This window comes from Schistocerca americana, chromosome 2 (genome assembly GCF_021461395.2).
Source record: "Schistocerca americana isolate TAMUIC-IGC-003095 chromosome 2, iqSchAmer2.1, whole genome shotgun sequence".
NCBI classification, from domain to species: Eukaryota; Metazoa; Arthropoda; class Insecta; order Orthoptera; family Acrididae; genus Schistocerca; species Schistocerca americana.
Window position 1 is genome coordinate 615,871,444 of NC_060120.1, and position 20,619 is coordinate 615,892,062.

Consider the following 20,619-nt stretch of genomic DNA (forward strand, 5'->3'; position numbering starts at 1 on the left):
AGGTTATCAAGATTCAAGTGAATCTGAAAATTCTGTTACAGTCGTCGCACGAGCGATGGGACACAGCATCTCCAAGGCAGCGAGGAAGTGGGAATTTTTCCAGTACGACCATTCCACGAGTGTACCGTGAATATCAGGAATCCGGTAATACATCAGCTCTCCGACATCGCTGCGGCCGAAAAAAGATCCTGCAAGAACGAGATCAATGATGACTGAAAAATATCGTTTAACATGACAGAAGTGCAATCCTTCCGCAAATTGCTGCAGATTTCAACGCAGGGCCATCAACAAGTGTCAGCGTGCAACTCTTTCAACGAAATGTAATCGATATGAGCTCTCGGAATCGAAGGCCCAATCGTGTACTCTTGATGACTGCACGACAGAGCATGAAACCTCGCCTGGGGCCGTCAACACCGACATTCGACTGTTGATGACTGGAAACATTGCCTTGTTGGACGAGTCTCATTTCAAAATTGTATCGAGAAGAAGGACGTATGAAGACAACCTCATGAACCCTGCGTGTCAGCAGGGGACTGTCCAAGGTGGTGGAGGCTCTGTAATGGTGTGGGGAGTGTGCACTTGGAGTTCTAACAGACCACTGGTATGTCTAGATACGACTCTGATGGTGACATGTACATAAGCATTCCGTCTGTTTACCTGCATCCATTCACGTCCATTGTGCAATCCGAAGGACTTGTGAAATTCCAGCAGGACAATGCGACAATGCTCACGGTCAGAATTGCTACAGAGTGAGTCCAGGAACACTCTTCTGAGTTTAAACACTTCCGCTGGCCACCAAACTCCCATACCTGTGATGTCTTGCAACGTAATGTTCAGAAGAGATATCCTACCCTTGTACTCTTAACGGATTTATGGACAGCCCTGCAGGATTCATGGTGTCACTTCCCTCCAGCCCTACATCAAACATTAGTCGAGTCCATGCCACGTTGTGTTGCGGCACTTCTGCGTGCCCGCAGGGGCCCGAACGATATTAGGCAGGTGTGCCAGTTTCTTCGGCTCGTCAGTGTATTTAGTATAGAGATCACTGATTCTGAACTCCAAAAACACGAGAATACAATGTATCAATACTCCAGAATGGGTTCTTTGTGTGAGTGAGTATATCTTCAAGGCCCCTACCATATTCTGATGCAGCCATCAAGAAACAATATTCTCTTCACGAATGCTTATTTTCCCAACGTAAAATACATTCTGTTCCGAATACATCTGATGTATTTCGCAGTCAGCCAATGAGAACAGAGGTTACAATAAGCCAATGAAAACAGTCTGATGCGAGTATTATATTTTGTAGTAGGTTCGCTTGAGGTACAATCGCAACCACACAAATGCGTTTGACGCAGGCATTCTCCCAGTTTCCGTAGTTTGTGATTCGATGAAAGCTGTTCGAACTGCGGCCAATGGATGGTTGCAAAATAGTTATGACTAATCAGAGTAAATTCTTCTGACTGGCTCCAAAGCCTTTAATAAGCCTGCCTCAAAGAGATAACGATGTGAATGTGCAGACATTTTTGTATTCAGTCTCATACCATTCTCGTTGAAGATAGAAGTTCTAGGTTCCTGTTAGCTTTGTAAAAGAACTTCATGACTCATACTTGTGAAAACTTAATACAGCCTAGTGTAATTTTATTCCTTTGAAGGATTTTTCTGTAGAAATCTGTTGTGTATATAAGGCCTGGGGTATCAAAAGCAAAAGGATCTCACTATCCTGAAACATCACTTTCAAAATGAATAAATGTTTTTTTTTCCTTCATATAAGGATCCGATCACAATAGGCGATAATTGGAAGGGGGGGGGCACATATTACACTCATTGCCATAAATGACATTCACACATAAAAATGGTTTGCTTTAGAGGGGAGGCGAAATAGGCAGAAATAAGCATATTATGCTGTTGCACATATATTAGTGAAATTAAGTTGTATACCAGATTCTTAATCAGTTGACATATTGCAGCCTCTCCCTAACAACAGAACTGACAATATTTTTTCTTCAACTTAGATAGTTTTCAGCATTTTTCATGTTTTTACTACACAGTTGTTCAACAAAATTTATGTTACCAAAATCTATGAGACAAGCTGATCAGATTTTTTTCATCAGGCACATAATCAAAATATGTAAAAGGAAACAGGATGTTGATGAGGAAAGTAGTGTTAGAAATAATTAAGAATGCCTTGAGTTAACTGTGGTATCTATGTACAGTGTCCCAAAAACTGGTGCCAAAGTTATTGTCCACCATGTGGATAATCTCTTAATGTACTTACTTGGATACAAGAATCATAAAATTTTAATATTTAGTGACATTGATATAGATGTGATGGTGCAAAAATTCTAAAAGTAGATTACTGCTAGATACCCTCTAGTCATGGGGTTATAATTGCCTTAACTATAAGCCCATGAGGCAGAACGCCTGTCCAAATAATTTTATATCAAACATTGGCACAGATGATGTAGTCTTAAATGTTGTTAAACAAATGCTCTCTGACCATGATGGAATTTTCCTAAAATTAATGGGGTGCAAAAAAAAATCATGTTCAATCAATAGAACCCCAGATAGCGAGGCAGATAAATCCATCAAATATAACAAATCTCGTACAAAGACTTTTAAACATTGAACAGTATAATACTGTCATGTAGAATAAATTTTTAAGTGATCCTTTTGATTATTTCTTATATACCATTACAACTGTCTTTAATCAATATTGCCCCCTCATTATTAAACACAATAGACTAAATGCAACGAGAAAACAGGAAAGAAGTGTAACTGACTGATATACATCTAACTTAAATAACTTAAGAATTTTGTTAAGAACTCTAATAATAAGTACAGACATTCATATGCCAAATTAAAAAGGCTGCACAGAAATGATATCATTTCTGCAAAGGAAAAAGCAAATGACAGCTATATTTCTCAGGCTAGTAACAAATGTAAGGCAGCATGGAAAATAATTAAAGCAGAAAAGGGTTAATTGCAGAAAATCTATCTGTCTCTCTAAGTGCAGATGAACTAAATAATAGTTTCATAAATTCTGGGAAATTAGCTATAACAGATGAAAGAAATTTAGAGGACAATGAAGGATGTTTACTGAAGGAACATTTCCAGACTACCCTAAACTGACAATTGTCTTGCCCATATTCAATAAAGGAGACAGAACTTCACACCAAAATTACAGACCCATTGCAATAGTACCTACAATATTCAAAATTATTGAAACATTAATGAAAGACCAGTTAAATGATTATTTTTTAGTTTTTCAACCTCCTAAATATGGCCCAATATGAATTCCAAAATAGGCTGTTATCAATATTACATGGTTTAGAAAATAGGGAATAAGTTTATGGAACTTTAGTAGATTTAACCAAGGCATTGACACTGTCACACATAGCATTTTATTTAAAAAACTTGAAAAATACGGAATAACTGATGTAGAACTGTTATTGCTGAAAACATATTTGCCAAACAGAAACCAAATGGTAGTTTTAAATTCAAATAACAAATCTGACCTCTTCAAGATGAAATACGGAGTGCCACAAGGATCTGTACTGGGACCTTTCTTATTTATTGTGTATGTGAATGATCTGCTCAACTTATTAACATATAAATCTGTAATATATGCTGATGGCACAATTTTTATCATGTCTCATAGTGACGCAAATGTTGTCAAACAAATGAACAACTCAATGATGAAAAAGGCAGCTCAATGGTTCCATGAAAACAGACTGTCATTAAATAAAAACAAAACTGAACACATCCTCTTTTCCCTTGGAGATATTAATAATGGACCAAATAAACTCACACATTCAGTAAAATTGTTAAGTATATGTATAGATATTAAATTATGCTGGCATACCCACACAGAAGAGCTGTGCAATAAGTTGGCAAGAGTTTTATATCTCCTTAGGAAACTTAAGGATTGTGTCACTAAGAGTGTATGTTTATGGTGTACTATGTCTTATTCCATACACATTGTAACCTCCCCACAAAAATATAAAAAAATGAAAGTGAACCAAGTGTAAACTCCCCACAGAAATATTAAATTAAATGAATTTTAGTTAGTGTAACCGCCCACGGAAATAATAATTAAATGAATTTTAAATATTGTAACCTTTGAACAAAATTGGCTTCCATTTATAATCTCTGTGCAGAAATGCACTCACATTTAATGTACCCACAAAATTCTTTTCTCATTTAATGTTAAGTTCGAAACAGAAAGCTTCCTAATCACCAAAATAATAAAAAATTCAGTAACCTGGTAAATTTTATGACGACAGCAGCACTGCGCCTCGGCCCTGTATTCTGAATAAAAAAGGAAAAATTCTTACCTCAATAAAAACTGCAAATATATCTGCTCTTACGTAAAAACTTTTCGGCACAGCTTCATGCAATGCTGGCCTATATTTTTTTTTATTCTTGGAAGGAATGATCATGCATTGGAAATATTCTTTAAATTGAAATGAATCCTTTTCTTAAAAAAATTACTTTATATTATAAAACTTCTTATTGGGGCATTTTTTTTAAAAAAGAAATTAATGACAGTTAATATACATTACTAGATATGCGCAAGGCAGCTTCTTTAACTTCTACAATAATACTCATCCTCCAAAGTCCCTACCAGAGCAGACTGCTGACACGCGCAGGCATGCGCCGACTACTGTCCACAACAGCAGACTACTGAAGACTACTGTCGACTACTGCAGACTACTGAAGACTACTGCCGACTAGCGACAAGCAACAACTAACAACATACTACTCTCTGGTCAGAGACTCTGCCATGCCTCGCCCATCGCCGGCAACACATACGTCTTACATAACCCTCCACTGGGGGGGCAAAAATTTGGCAGCGATGGTGAGTCAATTGGACTTGCCATGAGCAACAAATTTTTCTTAATTAACTAAGTTTACAATCACAGAATATATACATATATATAAGTGCAGAACATGAAATAAAATATAGTGCACATGCACTGAGTACAGAACATACCAAGCAAAGACAAAATGTATACACAATGAGTGCAATTCATATTAACAAATGATATAAAGTGCACACGCACTGTGGTTCAGAATATATCAGCAAATCACAAAATGTATACGGAATGAGTGCAAATCATATTAACAAATGACATAAAGTGCACACGCACTGTAGTTCAGAATATATCAGCAAATCACAAAATGTATACGGAATGAGTACAAATCATATTAACAAATGACATAAAGTGCACACGCACTGTAGTACTGAACATATCAGGAAATCACAAATGTATAGGCAATGAGTACAAATAATATTAACAAATGACAAAAGTGCACACGCACTGTAGTTCAGAACTTATCAGCAAATCACAACATGTATATGCAATGAATACAAATCATGTTAACAAAATGACAAAAGTGCACACGCTTTGTAGTTCAGAACATATCAGCAAATCACAAAATGTATATGTAATGAATACAAATCATGTTAACAAAATGACAAAAGTGCACACGCACTGTATATACTTTTTTTTACCAATTTACAAGAACTAGGATAGGAAAGGGAAGGATTGCATCAATATTGTAGCACTTTAGGTTGCACGCAGCTGTACTGAAAGTCCATATCTTTCTACAGAAGCACAACACCAAGTGAGACAATCTGAAGTTCTTTTCCTTGAAGTATTAATCAGTGTAGCCTAGACACTGAAATGTCGTAGTAATATTCCAAGTTATCATTTTGGTAGTACATTAGGTATACCAAACAGTGGGACCATAATAACATCTCCATCGCTCAAGGTGGTGGACAGCATGTCGTGTCAACACCACGTTCTTGTAAGGTACACCAACGTAGAATTAGTGGAAACACCAAATATAGTGCTCCATGATCATGAGGATAGACAGGACAAACGGATATTGCAGTAATTTCTGGTAATTAGGTCATAAGGTGAAGGACATTAAGTCACATACTAGTCTTCATTGAGAATTACACTAGTCTAACAACTGATTTGAGTAATTGGTGGCACTCGTCGCACAGTTACTGAGCATTTCTGTACCATGTATGGAGTATTACAGAATAATGTTCATAAATCATCTGATTACAGTGAACATTGGCACTCATTGGCCAGTTACAGACATTCAGAAGTCATCATTGGAAACAGGAGCTTATGAATGGCATAGTATTAACAGATTTCACTTAGTTATAGTAATCATTGGCACTCATTGGCCAGTTACAAAACATATAGCAAGTATTGAATAGTACAAAACATTTTTCCTCATTCAAGTGACATACGACATATTTAAAATAATTATTGGCACTCATTGGCCAGTTACAAAGTATTCTTATATTTTTATAAAACCTTATTCAGTATTATTCAGAAGTTATCATTCAAAATGAGAGTCAATTATTGGCATAGCATTTATAGAGTATAACAAAATATTATTTACAGAAATTATTGGCATAGTATTTATGCATTATTACAAAGCATCATTCAATATTACTCAGAACTGATAATTCCAGTGACATAGGACATATTGAAAATGTAGCATACTGTAACTATTATTCAACATCTGTGACTAGAAAACATCATTCAGTATTACTCAGAACTCTCTTAAACTGGTAGCATTATTTGGGACAGGTAATACATTTGCTTTTGTACTAGCAATGCATTGCATTGGGATCTATAATTAATTACTGGGGCATGACAATATTTGCATTTGGCTTATTGCTGCAAATGAAGATGTGTAACGTCATTCGTCATGAGTAAGCTGTAGCAAGGTTATGAAACAAGTAGAGTATATGTGATCACCTTCATGAATGACACACACAAATGGGTAAGAAAAAATGCAAGTACTAGAACAGGTTTAATGATTAATTGCTTATAGCGTATTAATTTCGTGAATAATTTCTCCTGCAAAAAATGCAAAATGGATTATTAAACTGAAAGAAGAAACGCATATTATGCTGAAAAGTAGTGAACTTCGAATTAACAGGTAGTGAAATGTGTATAAAATATGTATGTTCTCTAGCTGTCCTTTCCAAAACCTTCAGTCATCATACCATGCGACATAAGACATACTGTCAAAACGAACTGCAACAAATACTTAAATAACTACGTAGCATTTCTTAACTAACAGTAAATTTACACCTCATCATTATTTTCATCTGATAAGAAAAACTTCATTATCATTGCTATCATCACCTGCAAAGAAAAACTTCATTATCCATATCATCATAACTCCATTATTATCATCACCTGTAAAGAAAAACTTCATTATCCATATTAACATATTCTTCATCATTATTCATCACCATTCATTATCATCTGCAAAAAAGTCACTTCATTATTCATTAGACAACTATTCCTTATTTCTAGCGTATTTCATCACTAAAATTAAGATGTGTAGTTCTGTCTGACAGCCTGCATCAATCGCCTCGTATTCTGAAAGAAAAAATTAGTTAAGACTGCTATCATACGATGTGTATAGTATATTCTCGTTAATGCTTGTTAATTCTGATCCATTTACACTTCATGATGAGGTATTGCATCTTCTTTCGTTCATTCCGAAGGTGAATTTCCCATTTCTGTTTAATTTATTTCTTTAACACGTTATTTCTTTCTGAAAATGATGAACAAAGATTATTGTCTTGCATTTAAATCATATACCCATTAAATAGGAACTGGTTTCTAGTGATATAATTGAGCATACAGCATAGCATGACGGAAAACGTAATATATCAAAAACACAGATAGTGTGCAGGTGCAAAAATGTACACAGAGTATCACAATGTAGCAACAAAAAAAAATGTAAAATAGTCACGATGTTGAGATATCATAAGGCAAAATGTTAAAGTCAACTGGTGTTTGTTATGTCTTAAATATTTCATAGTGCATACAAACAAAGCAGGAAAACAATCATACATACCTAAAAAATGGAAAATGTACACGGTCTGTTATATAACGACAAGAAATGACTTTCTTTGTGTTCAGCTTGTATGTTGTGTAGTTAATAGAGGCGAGAATTGAAGACTTTAATGGAGAGAGAATTTGATAAAATTAATATGTCACTAGATAGAATTGCATAATTGTTCATAAAATATGTAAGTTTATCTGGAAAAATGTGCACAGTCTGATGTGTAACGACAAGAAGAGCGACCTGCTAACCTTACCTTGCCCGGCACTTGCCAAGAAAAAATACGATAATCATCAGTAAGTAGTCACATAAATATAATTGCATAAGTGGTCATCTGGAAAAATATGCACAGTCTGATGTGTAACGACAAGAAGAGCGACCTGCTAACCTTACCTTGCTGGGCACTTGCCAAGAAAAAATACGACAATCATCAGTAAGTGTTCATGTGAATATAATTACATAAGTGGTCATAAAAAAATTAGGAAATGGCATTACAGTGTGATAAATCACAAAGAATGTTCATTCAATAAAGGGTTTGATGTTGGAGACATGGTGATTGCCCTTGCTTTTTCTGGTTCTCAAACTTTCGACGTGTACTACATTGGGGTGAGGAATGCTGCGAATTAGATATGGACCTGCATATAGAAGCTCAAATTTACTGCATCTATTCTTTCCTCTGTTGGATAAATAGTGTGTACGTACTAATATCTTCTGTCCAATGTGAAAGTCACGGCGTGTACAAACCTGTTTTTGCTGTCTTCTCCGGCGCTCTGCGGCACGTTTGATGTTGTTCAGCGCAATGTCAATTATTTCATGGTGTCGTAGTCGACGAGATGTAGGAAAGGTTACTAATTCTTTAATTTTGTTAGGTGGTTCAACATTTTTCAGTATAACAGACGGAGATAGCGTAGTAGATTCATTTGGTATGGAATTAATTACATCCTGGAATGAGAGTATGTGTGTGTCCCAATCAATATGTCTTTTATGGCAGTATATTCTACACAGTTTACCAATTCCTTTCATTAATCGTTCACAAGGGTTCGAAGAAGCATGGTACCTGGATATATAGATCAGATATGTTTCTAGCTCGTAACATACGTGTCCATATAGCAAATAGAAGCTGTGGTCCATTGTCGGAAATTACTTTCAACACATGCCCTACTTGAAATAGAAAATGTTTTACAAATGTTTTCGAAACAGTTTTAGCAGTAGCTTTGCGTAACGGAGTGAAGGTAACAAATTTTGAAGTGAGTTCAACAGCGACAAAGATGTAGCAAAAACCTCTATTAGTTCTGGGAATCGGACCAAAAATGTCTACAGCGGCCATGTGTCTCAATTTAACAGGTACAATGGGATGTAATGGAGGAATATGTGATGTCGTATCTGACTTAGCTTTCTGGCAGATTTTGCATGACGCTAAAACTCGTCGAATATGTTTCTCCATGTTGGTAAAATAACAGTTCTGTCTCAGTATAAGAAAACATTTTCTGGCTCCATAATGTGCGTAACTTAAATGAGTATACCAAATTAATTTGTTAACAAGTTCGTCAGGAATGCATAATAACCAATTGTTGCTGTCAGGGTGAGAGTGGCGAAACAGAATATTATTGCGTACAGTGTAATGGTTTCTAATGGTAACATTATTCCTATCTCGCCAAAGGTGTTTAATCTCTTTCCATACGTTGTCTTTACTCTGCTCTTGTGCTAGCTCTTGTAATGACGACAAAATGAAATTTTCAAATGCAACTTGTTGAATGTACATGACGCTGAAATTTGCTTTGCAGAAGTTGGTTGCGATGTCTTGCTGATTGTTGCTGAGAGAACGGGATAGTGCGTCTGCTACAATATTTTGTGTGCCGGGAATGTGAACAATTGTAAAATTAAATTCCTGTAAATAAAGTTTCCATCTGCTTAATCTGTCGTGTGTAAATTTAGCGGAAAGTAAAAACTGTATCGCTCTATGGTCTGTATAAACGGTGGTATGTCTTCCTTAAAGGAAATGCCGAAATCTCGTAAATGCCCATACAACACATAATATTTCAAGTTCTGTAACAGAATAATTACGTTCAGCAGGTGACAGAATGCGACTCGCAAAGGCGATGTTTTTAATTACTGTAGAATCATCTTCTTCAATTTCCTGAAAAATGTGTACGCCTAAAGCGGTGTTAGAACTGTCGGTGCCAATGGAAAAATTTCTAGTAAGATCTGGATGTGATAAAAGTGGTGCATTCAACAAAGCATGTTTCAGGTTCATAAATTCAGAATGTGCTTGCTTATCCCAGGACTAAATAGTGTTTTTACCTGTCAATTGACATAATCTAGGGGTGTCTAAAGCAGAGTAATGAATAAATTTACGAAAAAAGTTAATTAAACACAAAAAGCTGCGTAGTTCTTTCTTCGTCGTAGGAACAGTAATGTCACGTAAAGCTTGAAGTTTTTCCGGTTCAGGCGCAATGCCTTCTGCTGAAATTACATGTCCAAGAAATTTTATAGAAGTTTTACCAAAGTGCGATTTACTGAGATTAACTGTGAGTCCTTGTGCACGAAAAGTTTGCAACAGTTGTTCAAGAATCATATTGTGTTCAGACCATTTAATATTTCTTAAATTTAAAGAACATCTCTCACACCGGCCTGATTTAGCTTCACTGATAAGGATAGTAAAAACATGCGTATATTAAGGGAATTTTCATTGACAAAGCAGGCTTATCACATTCACACAGTTCAATACTGTTCTGTCCTGATTAAATTAAGCTTAACTTAAATTCCATAAGGCAGTGAAGCAATTTCGAAGTCTCGGTGCGACGAAAATTGAGAGTCGATCTCCTGGAAACATTTGTAATAATTATTAACTTTCGGTGATCACATGGGGAAGACCGGAGATCTGCTGGTAAGACCGTGTTAGCCTATTTATTTGAAGTAACTGGATATCTTGAGCATTCAAAACGGCAGGTTCATCCAGTGTAAATCAGACGTTCCCCACTGATCCCGTGCAACACAGTGTAGTAAGCAGACACTGTCAATAATAATAATCCGTTAAATAATACGCGAACACACTTACTTTAGTTTAGTTCATGTATTAAACTCCTTCCCATACAGAATCTCATCAAGATGGCGACTCGCTCAACAATACATACATATAGATCCTTCTTTTACGACTCATCGGCAAGAAGTTTTTTTTCTTTTCATAAGAGAAAACATAGATAGCAGAGAAGCTATTCCATGGAGTAAATGGACGCTCCAAGGAATAATTGAGCTTGAAACTACTTTGCATTGATAATCGGTAAGATAAGAAGAGATATTTCGAGATATGTACTGAGTTATATAGTTTCTAAAATTTCTGCAAATATCGTGGAGAGACCGCTGCAAGAGACATTACAACCATTTAGCTTCTGCAATAAGAATGTCGTCTACATACGTTGTGATTCTGTCTTTAAGTTCTGTCGGAAGTATTGTATTCAAACCGCGAATAAATGGTGCTGAAGAAATAATTAAACCGAACGGTAATTTACAAAACTGATAACAGTCACCAAAACAGAGAAAAGCCGTGTACTTTCTGCAGTCCGGATGGAGTTGAATTTGCCAAAATCCCGATTTCAAATCTAATGTGGAATAAATAGCAGTACCATGAAATTTCTGTAGAAGTTCTTCTAGTGTCTGTGGGCGATCCGTTTCATTAATAATAATGTCGTTGATGTGACGCGAATCAAGTACGAGGCGAAGTGAACCATCCTTTTTCTTAACAATATGGAGCGGGTTTATGTACGGACTAACTGCCGGTTCCATAATTCCTTGGTCAAGCACAGCTTGCAATTCTTTCTTAACTTGTTCTCTGTGAATATACGGAATGGGATAATGTTTCGCTTTAAATGTGTCGTGCTGTTTAACTTGAAATTCATACACAAAACCGGACATAGTACCAGGAACGTCGTCAAAAACTGGAGCTTGCTGTAAAAGAATTTTGCGTAGTTGCGTGCGTTCGTCGTCTGTATTTGCACTGTTCTGTTTAACTTTATCAGAAATCATCTGTATAACGTCATAGTCGGCTTCGTCTGGAGTATTATAGTTGTGTACGTACGTATCTGTTAACAATGTGTAATGACAGTCTATGTTACATGATGCGGAAAAGACCTCTGTACGATTAATTGTTTGTTCTTCTGCAGATAAAGAGTGCTGAAATTCTAAAGCCAGTTGTACATTTTCATCCTTTAACATTAAATAGGCATTTTGAAAGTCAATAATTGCGTCGTGTTGTACCAGAAAATTCGTACCTAAAATAACGTCTGTCGTCAATAAGTGAAATGTATGACCTGCAATACAAAATGATAAATGTGTCTGTAATTTAACATGTACTCCTTTATCAGATACTGCTCCTTTTACTTTCATTTTGCCTAATGGTAACGTAGGATAAGTATTCTCTTTGTTACACTCGCTGAAAGTTTCCTCATTTATGGCTGACATAGGAGATCCAGAATCGATTACTGTTGAAAATTTCGATGATCCAATTTTTACTTCAATGACAGGGTGTGAAATGGTTTTTTGAATAACTGGTCTTTCCTGCAAAAGAGTGTCTCGGATGTCCTCAAAAGTAATAACATTTTCGTGAAGAAGATTCTCTGTGGTAAAAGTATTGCTTGTGTTACTGAAAGATGCAACCTGTACTGTATCTAGTCAAATTCTATCTGACGTGCTATTATTTTCAGGAGGATGCTGTGGCATTTCAACTATTTGTACGGTTCAGTTATTTCTTCCTGACGTATTACGTTCGGGATGATATCTACTGTCTGGTTCATTCATGATAATATGTTGTTGCGGATGATTTTCCTGTTGGTAAGACCGACTGTTATTAAACGTACGCTGAAAATTGTGCCCATTACTTTTACGTCTGTCATGATAATCATTTCTATATGGTGCATTACGATATGAATTGAAATGGTGTGTTTTCTGGACGTACTGGTTTCCTTGTTGCTGTGCATTACTATTTGTTGGAGCTGATGCTATACGTGCAGGTGGCGAAACATTAAAGCTTGGTTGACCTTGTACATTACATTGTTGGTTAGGTATACCAACCGGCTGGCTTTCATGCTGTTGCGGTGAAAAACATCTATTGTTACCAAAATGTGGTTCCTGTTGTTGATAATTTTGTCGATACTGATAATTAACATTTTGTCTGCTATTAAAGTTCTGGTGGTTGTCGTTCCTGAAGCGTCTATTACCTTTGCTATTGAAATTGGGTGGCTGATCGTAATTGCTGTATGTTTGTTGACCTTCGTTATTATATGAAAAATTTTTGTTTATAAAGGAATAATCCGATTGCTGCACTTCCAAAAGCTGCTGTAACAGATCTCTGAATGCCGAAATATTTTCTTTCTGCTGACCCGTTAAAAGTGACACTCTTAATGATCGTGGTAACTTAGAAATACATAATTGAATAAGTGCGGATTCACTGTATGGTTCACTCAAGTACTGGTTTTGTTGAACCATGTGTTCAAAAAATTGCGTGACAGTGGGAAAATTTGAGTTCTCATAGTTCGGTAAACTAATTAATTGATCCTTGATTCCGCGCTGTGTCGTCTTCGACCAGTACGCTGACAGAAAAGCATTCTGAAATTCTTCTACCGAGTAGCATTGTCTCGCGATCGGTCTCATACGAGTTGCCGGTTCGCCTTCCAAAAAACTGCAAATAAATTCAAGTTTGTGTGTTATGGGCCAAGTCGGTGGAAAAGCAAAGCTAAATCGTTGTATCCAATCCAACGGGTGAATCTGTGTTCTGCCATTTTTAAATACTTTAAATTTTCTCACGGATAGAAAATGTTTGTAATCAAAATTATCGTCTCTGTACGTCTGAACAGGTTCAGGATTGTATGAGAATCTATTTGTCTGTGATTGTTCGGAATCTAAGTCACGTACTCTCTGTAAATTACCTAAATTATACTGGCTGTGTGAGTGTGACAAATGTTCGGAATATGCCGTATGCTGTGACGTGTTATTGACTCAAACATTTTTCATCTGTGTCACTTCTTGCTGTAAAGTCGACAATTTTCTACGTAATGTATTATTGGACGAATCTATCTCACTGATCGTCTGCTGCAAACTTTGAAATTCAGGTGTTTGATTAAACGAAGTCGGCGAAGTATCATCTGATTTGCTGTCATTATTACTTTCAATAACGTCAATACGACTGGCCAATTCATCATATTTTTCAGTCAGTATTTTTACCTGATCATCGGTTTTAGTGTCACAATCATTAATTTGTTTTTGTATTTTACGTGTGGTTTCGTTCAATTTTTTAACGTCTGCTTTGATGACATCGGAATCCTGTATTAGTTCTAATAGTTCAAGTCTGTCGGTCACTGTCTGAAAGTCTACTGTGTGTGTGTCTGTTTTTGATTTAAAATCGGAAATTTCATCACGCAATTCGGTGTTCAACTGTTTGATAGTATTAATTTTGTCTGATACTGTAGCAATATTGTTGTCTACGTATGTTTTTGCTTTCGTAACAATTTACGTTTATCTTCCTGTCTCTGTGCGGTAATTGTTCGCATCACTTGTCGCTTTACTTTATTCTGTTCCTGTATAAATTTACGGTAACGCGTCTCACTGTTTTGTAGGTGGAGATTAAAACGTTCGTCAATTTGACTGTTCTGTTGGTCAAATTTTGCGTCTACTTTTGCATCCAGTGGGCGCGAAAGTTCTGCTGACATTAATTTAAACTCGTCGCGTAACTGTGTTGCGTTTTCAGAGCATTGTTTACCGACTGCACTAATTTCGTCTCTAAGTGATTCTGTTGTAGCTGTTTGCGTATTCCTTAATTCTTGAGCAACAGATCTAATTTCTTCACTACTTTTCCTAGCACAAGTCTTAATTTCCTCACGTAATTGTTCTTTAGTATCATGACATTGCGCGGCAACGGCTGTAATCTGTTCACTAAGCTGTTTATTCTGTTCACTAAGTTGTTTGAAATTTTCATTAAGGTTGTCTTGTTTTTCATTAAGTTGTTTGTGATTGCTGTCTTGCTTATCACTCGACTGTGTAAGACTATCACTAAGTTGTTTGTGATTGTTGTCTTGTTTTTCATTAATTTCATCAATTTGTTGTTTGAGATTTTCACTAAGTTGTTTGTGATTGTTGTCTTGTTTTTCATTAAACTGTAGCAATACTGCCATAATTTGATCCAAGCCAAAATTAGCGACTCTATTTTCTATGCTATGTGTTGGTGTATCTGCATTTGTCATGTTTTCTGTAACCATTTGGTCATTCTGTAATTCACAAAAAGGTTTGCCCATCGGATGTACACTATTGGTCGCTAAGTTGGAATCAAATAAATTTGACATACTTTGAGTACATTGTTCATTTTCGTTAGAAATAATTATCTGTTCACTACGTAAATTTTGCAAATCGGGTGTTTTAAACTGGGTAGCGTTCATTGTAACAGAACGTGCCGTGTCATCAATTGTTGTTAGACTAACAGAGGACACAATTGAATTTATTTGTTCATCATTAGGATCAAAATCATTACTAGTGGTCGGTATGCACTGATAGTCTACAATTAGGGGATTATCGTCATTACACTGAGCGTCGCAAGTACTATCAGTCAAACTATTCGAGTCCGCTATTTCACTCATTGTATATCGCGATGTACTGTTAACGGTTTTTCGCGGCATTTTTCACAAATCAAAATTAAGCACAAATGAAACAAGGACAACGCAAAAATGCAACAAACACAATTACAACAAAGAGCAACAAATTGCCGATGATCTGTGAAAGAAAGAGTGACAAATTAGTAAATGCGTTGCTCCAGATGCAAACTACATTTAAATGAATAAGAGCAGATATATGACTACTTCTCAGAAGATTCACAAAGAAATACGATCCTGACCGGATGTCGCCAAGTGTAACCTCCCCACAAAAATATAAAAAAATGAAAATGAACCAAGTGTAAACTCCCCACAGAAATATTAAATTAAATGAATTTTAGTTAGTGTAACCGCCCACGGAAATAATAATTAAATGAATTTTAAATATTGTAACCTTTGAACAAAATTGGCTTCCATTTATAATCTCTGTGCAGAAATGCATTCACATTTAATGTACCCACAAAATTCTTTTCTCATTTAATGTTAAGTTCGAAACAGAAAAATTCCTAATCACCAAAATAATAAAAAATTCAGTAACCTGGTAAATTTTATGACGACAGCAGCGCTGCGCCTCGGCCCTGTATTCCGAATACAAAAGGAAAAATTCTTACCTCAATAAAAACTGCAAATATATCTGCTCTTACGTAAACACTTTTGGCACAGCTTCATGCAATGCTGGCCTATATATTTTTTTTATTCTTGGAAGGAATGATCATGCATTGGAAATATTCTTTAAATTGAAATGAATGTTTTCTTAAAAAAATTGCTTTATATTAAAACTTATTATTGGGGCTTTTTTTTAAAGAAATTAATGACAGTTAATATACATTACTAGATATGCGCAAGGCAGCTTCTTTACCTTCTACAATAATACTCATCCTCCAAAGTCCGTACCAGAGCAGACTGCTGACACGTGCAGGCACGCGCTGACTACTGTCCACATCAGCAGACTACTGAAGACTACTGTCGACTACTGCCGACTAGCGACAAGCAACAACTAACTACATACTACTCTCTGGTCAGAGACTCTGCCATGCCTCGCCCATCACCGGCAACGCATACGTCTTACAACATTTACGTCATGGAATACTTCTTTGGGAAAATCTTACTGGGGCAAAAGATGTCTTCCTCTGGCAGAAAAAGCCATTATATGTATTTTTGGTTTGAGCAAATTAACTTTTTCCAGACAGTACTTTATTGAGCACAAAATACTTACAGTCCCCAGTCTATACATACTCAAAGCACTTATCCAAGCCAAACAGAATACCCACATGTATGAAAGCAGATCAGATGTGCACTCAAATGAAACCTGAAACAAACACTTATTAGACATTTCTCGGACACATTTGAGTGAAGTCCAAAATAATTTTGTATGTGCTGGCAAAACATTTTTTAATTCTATATTCCATGGCACAAGGGATTTGCATCAAAACAAATTTAAAATGGTGGTAGAGTTATGGTTGAAAGAGAAATCATTCTACAGTACAAGTGTATTCATACATAATGAAAAAATGATGCTCTTTTTAATAATGAAATATATGATACTCTTTTATTTAATGAAAAATATGATGCCCTTTTATAGTTGAAAAATGCTTCTCTCTTATCGTAAATGTGATTGTGAACTAACAAATTTGTAACTTATGACATACAACAAAATTTGTCTATGCAACCTGTGTATTGTCAGCGCACACAAAGTTGACACTCGGCGCGGTTGCTGATGGAGGCGACTGCAAAGGCATTTCCCATTTACAAACACTCCCACCAGCCAGCGCACTGAGTGTCATCTTTGTTTGCACGTTTAATAACAAAACTATTTATGGATGAGTTCAAGATATGCAGTATTCATGTAATAATATCTATATATGTAAACCTTTTATATACTCAATTCTATAGCCGTCTCTAGAATTATGTATCTACCTTTTGTATGACGAACTGTATAATTATTAAACAAATGATGATGCCTTATACAACACAACAGTTGTCTACAGGCAAATAAATCCAATTCATTTCAACTCGTTCTCTAAGAAGTGCCAATGACAAGTGGGAAGCAGAAATGTTTGACTCAATTTCATTCACCACAATCGATGTTTTTCGAAAGCCTGCCATTGTCGTTTATTCTTTAAATACGGTAATGAAACACTGCACCATTTACGTATTTTTTTCATGCTGCACACGACGCATTTCGTGCATTTCTCATCGTTATGATCAAATATTTAAATCAGTTTTTTATGATGTGCTGCCTGTCTTGCACAGTTGTCATCTTTTTAGAGTTATAAGACACCACGCCTTCTTCATTATGCACAAAAATAAGAGACATGCAAACCACCACTCTCTGACTGGAGATCAAATATGACATTAGATCTGAAACTGAACTACGTTCAGAACTCAACTCTATTGTATGTCGCTAAACTTGGGTCCACCGAAGCAGGTTCAAATTTGATCTAATGTAGCACTTAACATTCTTGGCAATACGACTGAAATCGGCTATGGACACGATTATTGGGCTTCGACTGCAGATGTTTATCATAAATCATAGATATACAGTATTTATTATCGAAGGTGTCATGCTATAACCATGGAATCAAGTAAATAGAGAGAGGAGTGATCCTCAAACTTTTGTCGGTATGAGAAAGATTTACTGCTGGACACTGTGTTAGGCCAGTATAAAGAAATAACTGAGTGAAAAAAGAAACATAGATAAAGTCACTGGGGCCGACATGGTAAAGATACGAAGAGAAGTTCCTATTGGCTTTATAAACTCTTATAACTTCAGGACAGATCGTGACAGGAAGAGTTCGAAAACGTGTTAGAAAAATGTTAAGAAATGGGCCAAGAAAGCATTTGTGCATGACAAGTTATAATCTGAAGACGTACTTTGTAATTATTAAATTTCTTTTGTTATGTGTGTTGCATGTAAACTGGTGCAAAAACAGTGTGAGAACTTTTGAGGTTGAAATGCATAAAACGGAGCGGTAATTTCGTAAGACCTACTGTTACAAAAAGTGGACAGAAGCTAATTGCAGTCCTGAAGCTACACTTTCTTCCTATTTCCAACCCCTATGATGACGACCGCATAAATTTTTTTGAAACAAGTTTGCTGTGTAAAAGGTAGATTATAATGTTATTCGTTATGTTCTTGTTCTGATTCAGATTCAGATAAAAAGGTTGCAGCTCATCCACAACTCAGTAAATGAGGAGACAGCTGCAACTTCAAATGAAAATGTTGAGCTGGTAAGGACGGTAATGCCTCAAAGTAATGTAATAACTTTAGTGTGACAGTATGATACCGCGTACTTTGTACGGAGAATAACCTCTAATTAATGGTAGATACGCGACACGCCAGCTAGCATTCTGTTATAGTGTCAGAATCTCGTCTTGAAAACAAAAGAACAGAAAATGTTCTTGACAAGAAATACCAGTTTTACAAGAGAAGATTAGAATGTCTCGAATGTGAACAAGTACACTGCATGCTTGCAGAACATAAGATAAGAATGGAAATTGTCAAAATAGATATAGAAATTAAAGAATTTGAACTTAAAGAAATGAAAAGACAAAAAGACTTCTAATCTGACATATTGTAAATTCTTCCAGTCTTGTTACTTTTTGTATAAATATGTTGTTAATAAATTTCGCACTCATAGCATTGTGACTGCTGTTACCTTTGTTTCCTGTTAGTACGTAGCCTACTGGTATTTCTTCATGGGTAGATTTTCACTCCAAAATTATAATCAATGATTTGTGTACGTTTTAATACGCTGTGATTACTGTTCCGAGACGAATTTGATGTGTAAAAGGTAGTTTATGGTATAATTCGTTAAGTTCTTGTTCTGATATAGAATTCAATGACCAGGAGACAGAGAAGTAACTAGAACTAAAAGGCTAGGAGCAAATTGCGACGCGACGCGACTGGGACGCGACTGGGACGCGACACGCGCCACGCGCCTGCGCCGGTTCGTTCGGCGCTTTGGTTGTTTCTCGCGCCACGCGTCGCGCGTGCCTCGCTAGCATCGTGGGGAATTTGTGGCGGGGAGCGGAAAAGTAGCCCGGCCATGTGCACATCGGAACGGCGCATATGAGCAATGGTAGTATTGCCCAGCGCGCATTTTTGCAACTTCACAGGTTCAAATGCGACCGCGCAAATTGCGACGCGCCGCGACTGGGACGCGACACGCGCCTGCGCCAGATCGCGCGGGTCGCGCGGCGTAGTGGTTGTGGCACAGTTTCTCGCGCCGCCCGGCACGCGGGAGGGACGAGGCGGAGAGCGGGATGGCAGTCTTGAAGTATGTTTACTACGGCACGGTGCATGTGGGCAGTAGAAGTATTGCCCATCCGAAAAATACGGCCTTACTTTATACTGAATTTTATTGTCACTGACAAGGGAACCTCCCCATCGCACCCCCCTCAGATTTAGTTATACGTTGGCACAGTGGACAGATCTTGAAAAACTGGACACAGATCAATCGAGAAAACAGGAAGAAGTTGTGTGGGACTATGAAAAAAATAAGCAAAATATACAAACTGAGTAGTCCATGTGCAAGATAGGCAACATCAAGGCTATAGCGAGCACAGGAGCGCTGTGTTCCCGTGGTAAGCGTGAGCAGCTGCGGGATGAGAGGTCCTTGGTTCAAATCTTCCCTCGAGTGAAAATTTTACTTTTTTTATTTTCGCAAAGCTATGATCTGTCCGTTCGTTCATTGACGTCTCTGTTCACTGTAATAAGTTTAGTGTCTGTGTTTTCCGACCGCATCGCAAAACCGTGCGATTAGTAGACGAAAGGACGTGCCTCTCTAATGGTAACCGAATACATTTGATCGCAAGGTCATAGGTCAACCGATTCCTCCACAGGAAAACACGGCTGATGTATTCTATTCGACACTGGTGACGGCATGTGCGTCACATGACATGAATATGTTGTCGACCCACCTAACTTGTACACTTGGCGAATGGGCAAAAAGATTCTTCTACCTTGCCCGATTTAGGTTTTCTTGTGGATGTAATAACCACTCCCAAAAAAAAGTGATCGCATCGGACGGACAGATAATAATTGTCTGAAAATAAAAAAATAAATTTTTCACTTGAGGGAAGACTTGAA